Source organism: Macaca nemestrina, chromosome 1 (genome assembly GCF_043159975.1).
Source record: "Macaca nemestrina isolate mMacNem1 chromosome 1, mMacNem.hap1, whole genome shotgun sequence".
NCBI lineage: Eukaryota > Metazoa > Chordata > Mammalia > Primates > Cercopithecidae > Macaca > Macaca nemestrina.
Window position 1 is genome coordinate 82926001 of NC_092125.1, and position 12848 is coordinate 82938848.

The 12848-nt window shown below is 44.2% G+C and overlaps 1 long non-coding RNA gene across 2 annotated transcripts in view; it reads right to left on the reverse strand.

Moving 5' to 3' along the window:
- LOC105478321 (uncharacterized) overlaps positions 1-12848 on the reverse strand; it is a 23897-nt gene continuing 11049 nt past the window's right edge. The window contains exon 3 of one of the 2 annotated variants that reach the window (XR_985248.3): positions 1-93. This is a non-coding gene — a long non-coding RNA (uncharacterized lncRNA). Of the gene's footprint in view, positions 94-10931; positions 11050-12848 lie in introns of those variants that run through there. The other variant, XR_985250.2, reaches the window with a different exon arrangement.

Consider the following 12848-nt stretch of genomic DNA (forward strand, 5'->3'; position numbering starts at 1 on the left):
TTGTAGTAGGTCCCGCTTTGCTCAGGCTGGAGACATATTGATGCATTAGTTGGTTACATTCATTCTGCAATCTCTCCCCTCTCCATCGCTCCCCTACGGGTAGCAGAAAGTGAAGACAACATAAATATTTGTCTGATGGACCAGAGGAAAGATGGTCTTTTATAAACAATAAAGTATTGCTTTATGGTAAGGATACCTAAGCAGATAGAATATCTTCTACAACCTGAAATATGTGTAACCTTATGAAAAAAACACAGTTTATGTAAGTTTAAGTTTCAAGATGACCATACAGGTATTGGATAGAGTGCATATATTAGATAATTAGTACCTGCAAGTTATTCATCTGTTTATTCATTCATGTATTATTTATCCACTCATTCATTCATTCATTCATTTATTCCATACAAGTTTATAAAACCTCTGCCACGTACAACATAAAATGCATAAAGATTAATAAGATGAGGCTTCTTCTGTCAGTCCTCCAGGAGTTCACACCTGTCCATTTCTCTACCTCTGTCTCCATCCATCCATTCATCCACCTAATATGCCCACTGGGAACTCAGTGGCCCTTAGTGATTTAACCAAACTTCAAATCCTCACTATCATAGCTCTGTGAAACTCCAAAGTCCTCCTTATGGTTTCTCTGTGTCCCTGAGGCTTACTCCTTTTCCTGCTCTCTGCCTTTGTGCTTTAGGGCTTCCTGGGTGGTCTTTATTCCAATACATCAGCATGGACACAGAGGCTTGCCCCTTCACTAGTTTCCACTTCTCCAATTGTTGTGTCTCAACTATTTTGTGAGTTTAATAATTTTACTCAAGATGATAGGGAGGGGCAAAGGGAAGAGTCGTATCATGGAGCCTTTGCTCTTCACCCCTTTCTTCTCTGTTTATCTCATTCTTGTGTTTCTTCTCCAGATGCACCAATAAATATGACTTCCAAACCCCCTCCCTCTATATATCCTATAATCTTTTTTTCTTTTTTTTTTTTTTGAGATGGAGTCTTGCTCTGTTGCCCACGCTGGAGTGCAGTGGCACGATCTTGGCTCACTGCAACCTCTGCCTGCCAGGTTCAAGCAATTCTCCTGCCTCAGCCTCCTGAGTAGCTGGGATTACAGGCATGCACCACCACACCTGGCTAATTTTTGTATTTTTAGTAGAGACGGGGTTTCACCATGTTGGTCAGGCTGGTCTCAAACTCCTGACCTCGTGATCTGAGGCGTGAGCCACTGTGCCAGGTCTATATCCTACAATCTTATACCAAAGTAAATCATGCCCTGGAGGCTCAACTTTTACCCCAAGTCAGTTGATCAAAAAACCATTTTCTGAAGAACTTTTCCCTAAAAGGATTTCTAGAAAAGAAAATTTCTTGCCACCAGTACTGTATATTATTTATCTGTGTACTTCTGTCTTAAAACCCCAGTCTTAAGACATAGCATGGATAGATGAGTGAATGTGAAGGAAAATAGGTGATTGACAGGCAGGTGAACAAGCAGTAAGCTTTGAAACTAGTGTCAGCTTCTGCATATCTCAGAAAAAGACAATGAAAAACTTTAACAATTACAGTTGTGTTTGCATTTCTTATTAAACTAATGTTTTTAAAGTAAGTATCTTGGCCTGAAATCATAGACAGCAAGGTACAGAAATGCATTCAATTCTCTTTAAACAAAAGAGCATGTATTAGTTATCTATTTCTATGTAATAAATTACTACAAAACCTTGTTGCATAAAACAACAAACATTCATTATCTCATAGTTTCTGAGGACCAAGAAACTGGGAGATGTGTTGCTGATGGTTCTGGCTCAGGATCCCTGTTGAGGGTGGAGTCCAGATGTTGGCCAGGGCTGCAGCCATCCAAAGGGTTGATCAGGGTGGAGGATTTGCTTCTCAAGTGGCTCCCTCATAGGGCTGTTAGCAGGAGGCCTCAGTTCCTCATAATGTTGGCCCCTTTTCACAACATGGTACGTGGCTTCTACCAGAGTGATTGGAGAGAGGGAGAAGTCAATGTGTTTTATGACCTAGCTTGGGAGGACACTGCACATGGGCATGGTGGCTAGGAAGTGAGGATCAAGGGCCATCTTGGATGCTGGCTACCACCGGGCATTTACTTACGTGCATCAGAATCAATTTTATGAACATCTGAGAGCACAAAACCAGTTTTATAGGTGGACTGGGAAGACCTAGTGCTCATAGCTTAATATGATCACTTCAGGATCCAACTTCATATACTTTTCAGTTCAGCATTAGCAACAACCATAATAACAATGTATTTTGCTATAATTGTTTTTTGAGACAGGGTCTCACTCTGTCACCCAGTACAGTGTTGCAGTCTTGACTCACTGTAGCCTCAACCTCCTGGGCTCAAGTAATCCTCCCACCTCAGGCCTGGTGGCAAATGCCGGTAGTCCCAGCTACTCAGGAGGCATGAGCCATTGTGCCTGGCTTCACTAATGTATTTTACAATTTTTATTTTTGCAGTGACTAACATTTCTTGAGTGGTTGTTTGTCTATGCAGTGTGTTAACTACATTGCCAAAGTGATTACATTTAATTCCAAAATCATATGCCTATATTACAAATGAGGAAACTGAGAATAAGTGATATGTCAAAGGTTACAGTGCTAAGGTTTCTGTGCCATTCATTTCAAGTTTTTTTTTACGTAGAATATCACTGGTCGTTGCCAATCCAGTTTCCATATGTGGCCAGAAAGATGCATGTCATAGCAGAGAGGCTTCCCAATTCTGAGGCTGTGGGCACAACATACTAAGCTAGATGAGAAAATTGAGCATGGCAGGAAAGTTGATTAGCATATTTGCTTCAGTAAAAAATCACTTTGTGTTAAGCCTAGGACCTTGCCTTAATTGCCACCATTAGTAAATAGAAATCTGCTTGTAGAGTATGCAGCTAGCAGCTAAAAGCATTAAAAGTACTCTGAAAGATTTTCTCTCAGAATATCAGCAGTTTAAATGTATGCTACCTTTTTTTCATGTTAATTTTTTGCCATCCTGTGGCTTGCTTTACAGCTACTGAAGAAGCAGGGGGTTTTGAAATGAGATACAAGCAAAAACTCTAGAGGATGGGTCTACGGTGGGTGTGTTTTTCAAGTATACCTCTAGCTCCCCCACAAATAGAGCAGATAAGAAGCCAGGATATCCCCATAAGAAGTAAAGAAATAACTTAAATGCCAAGCACTTCATCCAACTCTACTATATTTTTGTCTCATTCCATCTTTTTATATTTTTATTTTGTTTTTCAGAAAACCAGGGTGGCGAATATCAGGAATGTGGATAAGTAGGAGACAGGAGTGTTCATTCCATTCATTCATTCATTCATTCATTCATTCAACAAACATATGTTGAGCTTTAGTGTTCAAGGTATTGTGCTGGGGGATGGTGTGTTCAGAATTCATTCACCATCTTCCGATAGTATTTATTGAGTACTTTTTAGCTGCCTGACACCCTGTTCGGTGCTGTGAAAGTTTAGGGAAAAAAAGTGAGTGAGTAAGTTAAGTGAGACAAGCTTCTTGTTCCAAAAATATCTTGAAACATCATTGGGACAAGAGAATCAACATGAACCAATTGAGGAATGAAACAAAGTAGTCATTAAGTGCAAATTTTTGTGGTACAATCTCTGGGAGTACCAGGAGTTTTTAGAGGAGGCTGATGAGGAAGACAGGAGAGCTGGGGAGAATTCTTGGTGGAGGTGTCACTGCACTGGGGCTCTGATGACATGCAGACCATGCTGCTGTTCTCATAGGAGGCTGCCTCAAAGAGTCAGGAGAGAGAGGTGGGGTCATAAGTAAGGAAAGGGACATTCTGGAGAAAGTCCCACCACTCTGACTTGGTTTCACCCTAAGTCAGACATTTTCCTGTGTACATCTCCTCTTCCCACTCCCCTCTGAAAGTCCAGAGCTAAACTGGGTGCTTGTGATGAACACTCAAGTTCAGACTAGGCCAGGTTAGAACCTTGTGAGCCCTGACACTGCAGCCCACATTCCCCACTGGACTCCAAAGATGAGAATTCCACCCAGAGGTAGGGACAATCCCCTGGAGCCTTTGGTCTTTCTCTGGTTCTAACTGAGGGGCCAGGGGCCAGGATGGGGTGGGGTCAGAGGAGAGTAACCAGGGATGATGGCATGACAGCACAGCTAGAAGGGACTGGTATTATTCAATCCGGAGAAGACAGGAAAATGAAATAAAAATGATTCTTAAGTACATCAAAGCTCTTATACTTTGATGTGTATCACCAGTGAGAGGCTGGTGAACTGTGCTGTTTTCTCTGAAGGCATTTGAAGAAATCAAAAGGGCCGTTATAAAACAGAAAGTTTGGGGTTAGCACTGTTGGGCTTCCCCCCCACCACCTTTGACATGACCTGACACCTTGGCACAATCCACCTACGAGGGGACCTTTAGGATTTTCCTAGGGTGGCCAACCATCCCAGTTTGCCCAGGACTTTCAGTGCTAAAACTGGGATGGTCCTGGGCAAACCAGGTACCGAGAACACCTCTCTTGTACTTACCTGCTCAGTTCTGCTTCTCCTCCTGGCCCTGGCTCAGGTGTGGTCCCCTCCAGCACTGCCCAAATAAGGGAATTGTGACCCCTCCAGATGGAAGAGGGTAGTCCCAAATTGAGCTGAGCGGGAATTTGCCCAAGAGCACATGATCTGATGGATCAGGACAGGTTCCTGGTCATGGCTGCAACCCACTGTGCCTTGCAGCAGACCTGGAGGGCACCGAGAGAATAAAACTGGAATCATGAGCAAGGTCTGACGCCAGGGGTGTCGGGCACAAGGAAGATGACACTGCAGAAAATGAATCTATTCTTTTTTGTTTGTTTTGGGTTTTTTTTGTTTGTTTGTTGTTTTTGAGATGGAATCTCGCTCTGTCGCCAGACTAGTGCTGTGGCGCCATCTCGGCTCACTGCAACCTCCAACTCCCTGGTTCAAGGGATTCTCCTACCTCCGCCTCCCGAGTAGCTGGGATTACAGGCATGAGCCACCACACCTAGCTAATTTTTGTATTTTTAGTAGAGTTGGGGTTTCACCATGTTGGCCAGGATGGTCTCAATCTCCTGACCTTGTGATCCACCCGCCTTGGCCTCCCAAAGTGCTGGGATTACAGGTGTGAGCCACCACGCTCCACTGAAAGTGAATCTATTCTTGTGCCCAGTTACCCCAGGGCGGGAAAACAGCCCCCGACAAAACGGGCAGATCCGCAGACTCCATCTTTCTCATTCTCGCACCAGTGAACTTAGTCACGAATCTCGCGGCTCCTGCGAGCCTTGTCAGGCACAGTTTCTGACAGTTAACAAGACTGACTTTCTGCTGACTGAACTTACTTTTCAAGGGACCACATTTCTTTGGAATAGTTTTAATTTTATCTTAAACAAAAATAAGTTTTTAAATTTTATTTACTTATTTATTTTTAGACAGAGTCTCACTCTGTCATCCAGGCTGGAGTGCAGTGGTGTGATCTCAGCTCACTGCAACCTCTGCCTCCCAGGGTTCAAACGTTTCTCCTGCCTCAGCCTCTGAGGCAGCTGGGATTATAAGCACCTGCCACCATGTCTGGCTAATTTTCATATTTTCAGTTGAGATGGGGTTTCACCATGTTGGCCAGGCTGGTCTCGAACTCCTGACCTCAAGTGATCCACCCGCCTTGGCCTCCCAAAGTGTTGGGATTACAGGCATGAGCCACTGCGCCCGGCCTGATTTTATTTTAATTGAGTAATTTTAATTACACTTCAGCATTTCTAAATGCTTGGCAACATGCTGAGTACTTCATTTGAATTATTTTACTAAACTCTCACAATAATCCTATGGGTAAAGTGCCTTTATATTCCCTGTATTTACAAGTGAAAAAACTGAGGTCAGGGAAGAGATCACAAGGCCAGCAAGCTGGGAATCAGCCAGTGAGTCTGGCTCCAGAGCCCATGTTTTGAACTGTGCCATGGGCCTGGGTTAACCTGTCGGCTGAAATGAGTTTTAGAGATTCTGGATTTTACTTTGCTGTCCAAGAGATACCCTCTATTTATAGTTGGCTTCAGTAATCAAGTTAATAACCAATAACACTTATATTTAGCTGATTTTATTAGAAACTATCAATAATCCTAAAAATAGTCTCTGTTGGTTATCATGTTGATTCTTTTTCTTCCCCCGCCCCCAAGGCAGAATCTCACTCTGTTGCCCAGAAGTGCAGTGGCGCAATCTTGGCTCACTGCAATCTCTGCCTCCTGGGTTCAAGCAATTCTCCTGCCTCAGTCTCCTGAGTAGCTAGGACTACAGGTGTGCACCACCATGCCCGGCTAAATTTTTTTTTTTTTTTTAGTAGAGACAAGGTTTCACTGTATTGGTCAGGCTGGTCTTGAACTCTTGACCTCAAGTGATTCGCCTGCATCGGCCTCCCAAAGTGCTGGGATTACAGGGGTGAGCCACCATGCCTGGCTGTTGATTCTCATTTTTAAAGGGGCAAAGAGAGGCAAAGCTATGATTCTATTTAAAGGATCATTACTATTTATGCAAATCTCATCCCAAGACCACACTGGGGATGAGAGTTTACTAGTTTAAATGCTATTTTTCATGCATATAATTGAAAGGAACCAAGTTTAGGCAGTCAGAGGAGATGAAAGAGTGATTTGGGACCTGAGTGCTCACTTCAGGAAACTCACAGCTACATCCTCCATGCTTAGACTTCAAGTCCCCAGACAGGATGCAGGAGAAGGAATTCAGCCTGTGCAGGCCTTTAGTTTGAAAAATTTTCAGTGGTTTGAGCCAAACCAAGCACCCCAGGTTACATCCCAGTGATAAAACTTAACTGGATTGTCTAAAACAGTCTGGTCTCTGGGAAAGCGTAAAGTTTTAAGATTTGGCGTGACTATGCGTCAGGTCCTACACAAGGGACAAGGATATAAAGCCAAATAAGACATAGTCCCTGCTTCCAAGAACCATACAATAACTTGTTTCCTCTGAGGGTAGCATGCACATGAACACATGAAACAATGCAGCTGTGACCAAGATTTGGCCTGGCCCTAGGGGAGTAGATGGGAGGGCCTCCTAAACCAGCTCAGGGGTGAGAAGGCTTGGGATTAGGGAGAGTATTCTGGAGGAAGGGGGCCTGAGCTGAAATATGCACTTGGCCCATCTTGGAGCATCTGTAGCTACCCAGAGTTAAGAGTAGTGAAGAGCTTGGGCCCTGATGTCAGCTGGAACTGAGGCTGAATCTTGGCTCTGCCAGTTATTAGCTATGTGACTTAGGTGAGTTACTTGTCCTCTCCAAGTCTCGGTTTTCTGATCTATAAAATAGGAAGATGATAACACCAACTTTCATGGGGGTATTGTGATGAATCAAATAATGTACATGAAGCTCTTAGCTTCACAGTGCTCAATTGATGGCAATGTTATTGTTGTTATATGTTTGTCTAAGAGTCCCATTGTTATAGGACCAACAGGTTCATGTGCTCTCTGTGCAATAATAGACCAATACACTGAGACAGCAGGGTTTCCAGCAGACAAAGAGTTTAACAATTGCAAGGCAGCCAAGAAAGGAGATGGGAGTAGACCATCAAATTCATCTTCTGAAGGAGTTTTGGGCTGAGGTTTACAAGATAATTGCAGAGGGCAAGGGGCTGGAAAACTGGGGTTGTGGATTGGTTGCGGTGAGGAGGATGAAATTATCAGGATGTGGAAACTGCATTCTTTGTAAAGTCAGTTTCTCATGGGGCCCTTCAGACCAGCTGATGTCAGTAGTGTCACTGGTGTGCAGGACCTGAAAGAATATCTCAAATAGAAAAATTAACATTTCATAATGCTCAAGTTGTTATCTATAGAGCAGTTACGGGGAACTCTAATCTAGGGTCCATGTGACTCTGAGGCAATAGGCATCAAACAGCTCTGAGGAAGTGGGCTAGAGAGCAGGCTGGCCTCACAATGAATGCTGAGTGTGCTGCAAGCTGGATTTATTTTCATTTCTCTCCCCCTCTTCTTCCCTGATTAACTTTATAAAATTTATAGGGATGGTTTCACCATGTGATGGCTGCTGGGCAGGAGCTCAGTCTCTTGTGTGGGCAACCAGGGGTGTAATTTCAGAAGAGTCAGGGTCACCAGATCCCTCTGGAGCTGCTAAGCCCCTCCTTTATCCTCTCTTAATGTTAGAATGCTATTGACACAAGACAAAGCCTTCCATTTTGTAATCCCATGAGCATTAACCAGGAAGCCATCCAGGAGAAGGCAATTTCAGAGGATGAATCTGCTCCAGGCTTTTTTTTCTCAAAGTAGTTTCTGCACAAACCGTGTTACTACCACATGGGTCATGGTGGAAGGCAGAAAGACAGGAAAAGAATGAGGAGAAAGAAAGTTGGGGGACACAGAATCAAAATTCCCCTGGATTTGTCCAGGTATATGCTTGGTAGTAGCGTGCTTGGGAGGAAAACAGATGGGGAGCTGGCAGGGTCACTCCCTGCATGGTTTGGGTGGACTTGTGCTCCTGGCTATCAGTCAGGTCTCATCCTAGGATCCTGCAGCCTGAGCAAGTGGCCAGCTCAGTGGGGGCTGGGAGTCTGGGCTCCTTGGGATGCTCCATTGCTTATCTTGCTCCCCTTGGCCAGGCCCATTTCCTCATTTTTCCAAAGCTGGAGTCCAGCGATGTGGGGACAGACTGGTCAGATAGTGGCTCCTTCAACCAAAGATTCTGTTGCCAACAGAAGCCTGAAGAATATGATACCAAAGGGCTGGGCAGGGGTGTGGGTTTTTCCTGATGGCAGCCTTGGGCATCGATTTATCTGATTTCTTTGACATTTTCTTCCAGTAGTTCCCCCTCTTGGGGTAAAACATTTCCCTGAATCACTGGCATTGCTTTCCTGCAATGGACTCTAGGGTATTGGCCAGTGACTCATGAATTGCAACTGCACCAAGAAGACCTCATTTCTAGGGTGGCAGTGTCCCAGTGAAGATCCTGGTCCTAGCCATGTCACTATCTCTGTCAACTCCCAGTCCTGACCTTCTGGTCTTTCCTTCTCACACAGCCTTGAGTTGTGTCGTAACACCTCTCTCCGCTTGGAGTTGATTGCTTTTCTGTCCTTTGAGGCCAAGTGGAGTTATATAAATCACCCATTGCAGGTGAGCAGGAACAATATTTTACCGGAAGGGCTGACCTGTATCCAAATAGCCATGTCTAAAATGCAAAAGTGGTGGATAAAAATAAGCCGTGCTCATTAGATGGCTCCCTGCCCTACATAGCTGCTCAAAAACCTACGTCTTGTTCTGCCCAAGTGTAAATAGTTTCCCTATTTAGAAATGGCACAGTGGGAGGTAAATGAATTGGCTAGGAGAAACCAGTCATAACTCATCACATTGAGAAGCTTAAAAACTCTTTATGTGAAATATACTAATGCTGTGAGTTGCTGAAAGCCAGGCAGTGTGCTAGGAGCTTTACATACATTATCTTATTTAATCCTTCCACTGACTCTGCAAGGTTCTCCTTATTCTATTTTACAGATGAGGAAAGTAGGCTCAGCAAAGTTAGGTTAAGCTTGCTCAGGGTCATACAGATAGTGATAGTGAAATTGGCAATCAAATATTGGTCACTCTTGTTGGGACAAAGCCCAGCGTTCTTCTCACTGAACCTCACTGCTAGGGATTGGCCAGGATCATTAGGTTATCAGGTGCATTTAGAGACCTGGTCTCTTATTGTTGTCAAATGACTCTTGGTCTGAGCCTTGACTGAAAGGTGTTCTGCAGTGAGGCTGCTTATATGGAGAATAAAGCTTGAAATTAAATTCCCTCTTGCCATGGTCATGTCCATCCCTCGCTTCTCTGGATCTCAGCCCATTGGCAGGGCTCCTGTTCCCTAACTGATGACCCACGTGGTAATGACACTGTTGTGCCCTACCTGCCTCTATGCACTGATCTTTCCTGGATTTCCTAATGAGAATGGCCATTCAGATTTTGAAGCAGTCTGGTAAATAGTGCCCGTGTTCCCTGTCCAGATTCTGAATCAGAAATGAGGCAAAGAGTAAGGAAGCTGTAGGCCAAATCTCATCTTAGTTATGAATAAGGGCTAGATTGGAGAATGTAGTTTACTACAGGAGAAAAATGAATTAATGTTGCAGGGGAGTAGGAAACAAAATCCAAGATGAAGGTTGGCTTGCGGAAGTTTATTAGTTCTTTTGGGATCTACACCCATAGGAGGGGAAGGAATGGAAGCAGGATTGGCAGAGGGAAAAGTCAAGCAGTACTGCAGTCTTATCAAAGGTCTCACCGATCCTGTGGAGCATGCTGGGTCTTTATACTTTTTTTTGGTTTTAATCTGGTCTTCATTTTTACTGAAGTTATCCATGATGAAAAACTCTCAATCGTTATCCTAGGGTTACTACAAACAGCAGATCCTGGCTATGACCACTGTACCAACTGCCAGCTACTATGAGGCAATGACTTACAACCCTTCTGGCTTTAAAAAAATTATTAACTAAAAAAAATGCTAATACTGCTATCTGTGAATATTTTAGTTTGAAATAATATCTGTTCATATTTTACTTTGGAAGATGAGTCTCTGAAACCCTCCCAAATTAGTTATATCCTCTTCTTTATTTGCAGCACTCATAGTTGTATTTATTACTTTTTTCATTGACAAATAAAAATTTTATACATTTCTTGTGTACATGATATTTTGAAATATGTATACATTGTGGAAGGGCTAAATCGAGCTATTTAACATATGCATTACCTCACGTACTTATAATTTTTTGTGGTAAGAACACTTAAAATCTACTTTCTTAGCAATTTTCAAGGCTCTAATAGATTGTTATTAATGATAATCACTATGTTGTACAATTGTTCTCTTGAATCTGAACCTGGGGAGGCAGCAATCTTCAGTCAAAGGCAATTCCCAGAGAGGGCTATTCGCTGAGGGCTGTCAGCCAGCAGCGCTCAACATACAAGGAGAGAAGACCTTCAGTCCCCAAGATGGATCTTGGAGGCTCATGACAGCATTCACTGCATGGACCTATATTTCATACATTTCCGGAAGCAGTGTCTCCAGCATTCCCACAGCCTTGTTCCCTGGCAGGGGATTACAAAATAAAGATTAGTGGGACAAACTACAGCTTCCATCGCAACTGATATTCATTCTCTCTCATCCTCAGGAAATACCTCTGCTGGTTGAGTCACACTTCTTGCCAGTTGGTGTGACTTAGACCCTCATCTCTAATGACTCAAGTCCCTGGACACTATGCCTTCCTCAGGCTCTGGTTGATGAACTTGCACATTGATCATCAAAACTGGTCAGAGGAAGTGCCAAGAGGTGCACAGTGGATCATCTGGGTGCCAGATTTCCTTGTGTCCCTACTGGGCACAGCAGCTCTCTCTCCTCCTGCTGGTCAGGGCCAATTTCCTCTGCCACGGTGGTGACACCACTTCTTGTGAGGGTCCTTGGCACAGGCCCCAAGTGTCCTGGCAGCATGTGCTACATCCTTTGGTAGGAATGTTCCCCCTCTGGAACCTGGACCTCTAAACCTGAAAAGCCCAGAATAGAAGGGATAGGAAGCACAAAGTCCCCAGTGGGTTACAAGCAGTGACAGTAAATGGGGCCATGCCACTATAGTTTCCTACTACTGAACCCTGGAATTAGGTTCGGTAACTCACCCAATCACAGCCCAGTTGGGCCTGGGAATGGTGAAGCAGGGGGGATCAGAGTTACATCAGCTTCCTCCTCCTCCCTTACCCCTGACTTCGTTCTCATACAAGGACAGACTTGGCTCCTGCAAGAACAATGGAGGATGTATACTCTTTGGGGACAGTTCCATTTTTTTTATTTTTTTGAGATGGAATTTCGCTCTTGTTGCCCAGGCTGGAGTGCAATGGCACGATCTCAGCTCACTGCAGCCTCTGCCTCCCGGCTTCAAGCAATTCTCCTGCCTCAGCCTCCTGAGTAGCTGGGATTACAGGCATGCACCACCATGCTCAGCTAATTTTGTATTTTTAGTAGAGATGGAGTTTCTCCATGTTGGTCAGGCTGGTCTAGAACTCCCAACCTCAGGTGATCCTCCTGCCTCGACCTACCAAAGTGCTGGGATTACAGGCATGAGCCACTGCGCTGGCCAGCAGTTTTATTCTTAAGAGGAAAAGGGAGCAACTGAGCCAAGCATGTCCAATTTGCTCTTCCCAAGTTAATTGATGAGGTATCACGCGACTTCCCCCGTGGCAGAGTGAGTGCAGCGGTGGAGAGATGCTGACAGTGTTATGCCAATGGGGCTCCCTCCACTTGGAAGGAAACAGCAAGGACTGTGAAGAATTTTCTTTCTTCAAAAGCTCCAAAGGGTTGTTTATTGAGCACTTACTCTTTGCCAAGCTCCCTGCTCAGTACTTCAGTTATTTTCACAACAATCCTTTGAAGTGGGGACTATTTTTGCCTCCAGTTTATTGATGATTAAATAAAGTACATCCCTGTAAATAAATTGACTGAGAGTCGAACCCAGTCAGGCCCCATGGCCCAGGCTCCGAACCACTAATTTAGTAGCTCTTTGGCTGGTTTGCTTAGGAATCATCTGGGGTAGTTTGTGACAACTCAGATCCTGGACCCACCTTCAAAGATTCTGATGGGCTTGAGGCAAGGTCCAGGAATCTGAATTTTTAAAATAATTTAATTTAATTTAATGTTAAGTTCTGGGATACATGTGCAGGACGTGCAGGTTTGTGTGCCATGGTGGTTTGCTGCATCTATCAACCCATCACCTAGGTATTAAGCCCCACGTGCATTAGCTATTTATCTTGATGTTCTCCCTTTCCTTGCACCCTCCATGACAGGTCCTAGTGTGTGTTGTTCCCCTCCCTGTGTCCATGTGTTCTCATTGTTCAGCTCC